We start from the raw sequence: 5,105 nt of genomic DNA, 5'->3' as shown, positions 1-5,105 counted from the left end.
CTTGCGGGTCGAGAGGAGCGTGCCACAACTAGCTAACAGGGAAAGACCCTAAGAGGGACATATAGATGACCCTGTGAAGGAGAAGTGGATGAGATATACATGAGTGGACTGGGGGTGGGGGGTAGCAGAGGGCAAGTAGTAGGGGATGAGATCACGTGGAAATGGGAGGGTCAAGCTGGAACAGGGGGCTCTTTTCCATTGTTCCCAGCCTGCTGAAAAGTCGCCATGAGCAAGGCCCACCCTCCCAAGCTGAAGAAATTTATGGACAGGAAGTTATCATTGAAGTTAAATGGTGACTGACATGTACAAGGAATACTATGGGGCTTTGATCCCTTTATGAATCTTGTGATTGATGAGTGTGTGGAGATGGCGACTAGTGTGCAACAGAATAACATCGGCATGGTGGTCATACAAGGAAACAGCATCATCATGTTAGAAGCCTTGGAAAGAGTCAAAACAATGGCTGGTCAGCAGAGTAGTCCACATCCTTTCCCTAAGGACTGTTTGATTGGGGTGTAGAATTGGGTCATGTACATTTTCATGTGAAACTTTTTGCTAAATAAACTCTTGTAATACTAAAAAAAAAACAAGTTGAAACAGGGATAGAGTTGGAAGGCAGGAGGAAGATACCATGAAAGATGAGGACATCATTGGAACAGGAAGAGACAGGGTACTGAGGAGGCTCTCAGGAATCCACAAGGTTGACCCCACCTTTGTCTGCTGGCAGTGGTACAGAGGGTGCCTGGACCAGTCTACTCTGGTGACAAACCTAGCAAATAACATAGCTGTCATCATAGAGCCTTTGCCCTGTGACTGATGAAGGCAGACACACAGATCCTCGGCCAGGCACCAGGCTGTGCTCTGGGAATACAATTGATGAGAGAGAGGAGAGATCCTGCAGGTAAGGAACATCGAGATCATGATATGAGGATGTGCAGAGATGACTGGCCCCACTAGTGGAAGCCCATGAACTGTAGACTGGTGGCTTTGGAGCCCCCATGGGACTGGACTTGGCCCTCTGGATATAGAAGATAGTTGTTTGGCTCAAACAATTAGGGGGGCACCCAGGCAAGGGGATCTGGATCTGCCACTGGTCTGTGGGCAGGCTTCTAGAATCTGGTGCCTGTGTTGTGACACCTTGCACAGCCTTGGTGGACTGGGTAGGGGCTTGGACCTGCCTTGGCTCAGTGTACTGGGCTCTGCTGACTCCCCCTGGGAGACCTCAATTTGAGGGATGTGGGGATGCAGGGTGGCTTGGGAAAGAGGGCTGGGGGGAGGGAGGAGGGAGGAGGGAGGAGAAGGGATCTGTGGATAGAATGTGGAGTGAGTAGAAAATTTCTTAATAAAGAAAAATGAAAAAATAAATAAAAAATATATCATAAAAAGTACCAGCTTTTTTTCATATTTATTCTTTTCTGCTATTTCTTCTTCTGTGTCTCTGGTGTTCTCTGAGCCTTTTGTGGGGATAATAACCATTTTGTTTATGTAATAACATATGTAATTTCTTTTAAATTCCTTGAATAGCCATGCATTCACTGCCCTTCACTTCTGCCACCCCTCCAGCACCAAACAGAGGTTCATGTAATGGAACCACAACATTTCCTTTCAGAAAATACTAATCTGGCATGCAATTTGCTCACTCAAGGGCTCCCTGAAACTGGAAAACCACACTCTATAGTATCTACAACTCTGTATCTTTCGTACCTGGAGATTAAGTACCACATCAGATCATGATTCTCCATTCTGTTGCCATCTCTGGGTGAAGACTTGACTCCTTGGCCAAAGCAGCAATATTATCGTTATCCATTGGCTACAATTCATTGGAAATATTTCCCTGGGTATTTGTTTGGGAAGAAACCCACATAGAAGAATTCTCAGTGTAGGCTCTTTCCTTTCAAGAAGTGCACATTTCTCACACTGGGGTCCTGGCCGTGTAGAGCCTTGTACTGTGAGTAGCTTTCCTAGTATTCCACTCAACACAGAACATGAGATTTCTTTGAAACAGTCACAGCCTCTTCTCTAGAACATGCCTTTGTTAGACTTTACACTTATTCATGTTGTTTTCCTCAACAAATTGCACATTTCCTTTCATATTTTAGTATACAGTGTCTTATATTTTTTTCATTCTGGACCTCAAAAAGAGTGGCAGCTTGCAAAAGCTATTTTAAAGAATTAGTTCTTTCCAATGTGGAAATTTCCTATTCCCAACCCATTAGTTCATTACATGTACAGTCAGCCTCACTGAAGTCCTCAGCACAGAGATCAAATGCTTCCAAATTCTTTGTCAGATTATTACTGCAGTAAGCTGTAGCTGTTTTCCCCATAATGGCATTGTTCTTCTAATCTCATGAGCCAGACTTCCTACTGTCCATAATTCTCTGAGCAGTTTATTTTTGTGAACTCTATCCAGAAGAGACCCTAAACTCTGTTTGTATTATCTGAGGTAATTCCTATCCTATAGTTGAAAACTTTCTCATTTGTCCCACAGACAACTTTTAAAGAATTACAAATCATGTGGACCGGTTTGTCAGATCAATAGTCCTATTTTTCAGTACCCAATTTTTACCTTAATTGTTTTCCCACTATTATAAAATAGGGAAGAAAAATCAGGGTAAGCATTCAATGCCTTAGTCTTATATTCAGGTCTATGTTTTTGTTATCAAGACAGGAAAATCAGATGAATTTTACTATGTATCTGACCACCCCCACTCAGGGTATGAATGAAAGTGCATGGAGTTTTCCTCATTAAAAAAATACATGATATCAATCCACAGAAGTCTAAAATAGATTCATGGGTTACTAATTCAGGAATCTCTTTTTATGTTTATGGCACAGAGGGCATTCTATGCATTCTGTAATCAAAATGTTTTTACAAGGTTTCTTTAGTTTACTCTTAAAACCTATGTGCGTATACAAACATAAAAACCCCTTTCAATTTATGTACTCAGGTCTTGGGAAGGGAAAACAAATCCAGGGTTTAATGTAGCTGAAATTTCTCTCTGGGATCCACCAAGCCCTGGCAGTCCCATAGCCCACTTATAAAATAAACACATAAATGCTTATATTATTTAAACTGTTTGGCCTAATGGCTCAGGCTTCTTGCTAACTGTTCTTATATCTTAAATTAACACATTTCTATAAATCTATACCTTGCCACATGGCTCGTGGCTTACCAGTATTTTACATGTTGGTATTCATGGCGACGGCTGGCAGCGTCTTCTGACTCTCTGCCTTCCTGTTCCAAGAATTCTCTTTTCTGCTTGTCCTGTCTATACTTCCTGCCTGACTACTGGCCAATCAGCAGTTTATTTATACAGAGCAATATCCACAGCACTCCCCCTTTGTGGTGGTATTGTGTTTCCCAAAATATTGTGTATTCTAATAAATTTATCTGGGGTCAGAGAACAGACAGCCACTAGATACAAAGGCTAGAAAATGGTGGCACTCACACCTTTAATCCTAGCATTCCAGAGATAGAAATCCCTCTGGATCTCTGTGAGTTCAAGGCCACATTGGAAATAGCCAAGCATGGTGACACATGCCTTTAATCCCAGAAAGCCAGCCTTTAATCCCAGGGAGTGGTGGTAGAAAACAGAAAGATATATAAGGCGTGAGGACCAGAAACTAGAAGCTTTTGGTTGGTTAAGCATTTGGCTGGTTAAGCATTCAGGCTTTTGAGCATCAGTTCAGCTGAGAGCCATTGGGATGAAGACACAGAAGCTTCCAGTCTTAGGAAACAAGACCAACTGAGGAACTGGTGAGGTGAGATAGCTGTGGCTTGTTCTGTCTCTCTGATCTACCAGCATGGACCCCAATAACTGACCTCAGGTTTGATTTTGTTGATAAGAACTTTTAAGATTCATGCTACATCTGGCGCCCAACGTTCGTGTTACAAATTCATGAAAAGGCTGTTTGCCTGTAGTCTTGTGAGCCCCTGCTCAGGCCCAAGCTACACTCAGTCGGTTGTGGTGGCACACACCGGTAGGATTTGCTGAAGGAGACAGAGGCAGTAGGATCCCGAGTTTAAGCCGGCCTAGGAGGCTTGGGAGAAGCTTTGGCCCGGAATGAACCACAAACAGTGGTGGGACCATGGAAGCAGTGGCTACTGCTCCACGTTGCCAGCTCCTTCTCATCGTGTTGGTGACGGCGATGATGCTGCTACCAGGGACGAAGGGTTTACTGCTGCTGGTTCAGAGAAGAATTGCCAGGACCATCGTGTTACAAGAAAGCATCGGCAAAGGTCAGTTTGGAAAATTTTGGCAAGACAAATTTTGGTGGGGAGAAATTGTTGTGAAGATTTTCTGTTCTAGGGAAGAATGTTCATGGTTCCGAGAGACAGACATTTATCAGACTGTGATTGCTCCAAACCACAGAGGAGGCACACACACACACACACACACACACACACACACACACACACACACACACACACAAAAAAAAAGTCTGCATGGAACCATGACCACACCTAACAGCAACTTTGAAATCTTCAAAAGGACTATGGTAAAGCCATTAAGCTGAAAGTTCTGCTTTGGACTACAAACTGCTTAGGACAATTTTGAAATGGCTAGCTGAGATGATCCAGCCTGAAAGACTACTTGAACAAGGACTTGAAACAAGCCCTGAACTTTCCTTTTATGCAGAGACTGGACAAATGATACAGGACTTGACAATTAACCCAAAAATTTTCTTTTAAAGATTCCCTAAAGATATCTTCACCCCTAGAAAGCAAAAAGAAAAGGAGAATAAGATATGAGATAGATCACTGAATCTACTCTGAGAAAAAAGGTAAAGAAATAATAGGATAAATAGGTAGATCATTGAATCTACACTGAAGAAAAAGGGGAAGATATAATAATGACAAAAGGTAGACTACTGAATGTATTATGAAAAGAAAAAAGAGAATATGGATATGATAAGATAAAAAGGGAGATTATGGAATCTACTTTTAAAAAGGAATTACTTGTTTTAAATAAGATAAGTAATGAAAATTTTTTGGTCTGAGTTTATCAGATGTTACTGGACTGGACATTGTTAATATATATAATGGAGTTTTTTGTCTGGATCTGTCAAATGTTAATGGACTAGACATTGTTAATGTAATCTTG

General features: G+C 41.9%; 1 pseudogene; it reads left to right on the top strand.

Annotated features, from left to right (window-relative positions):
• Nucleotides 1–220: 220 nt before the first annotated feature.
• LOC107402153 (small nuclear ribonucleoprotein G pseudogene) lies at nucleotides 221–570 on the top strand (annotated as a pseudogene).
• Nucleotides 571–5,105: the final 4,535 nt, after the last annotated feature.

This window comes from Peromyscus maniculatus, chromosome 4, assembly GCF_049852395.1.
Source record: "Peromyscus maniculatus bairdii isolate BWxNUB_F1_BW_parent chromosome 4, HU_Pman_BW_mat_3.1, whole genome shotgun sequence".
Lineage (NCBI taxonomy): Eukaryota > Metazoa > Chordata > Mammalia > Rodentia > Cricetidae > Peromyscus > Peromyscus maniculatus.
The sequence above is the reverse complement of the archived record's forward strand: the minus strand, read 5'-3'. Positions and strand labels throughout refer to the sequence as shown.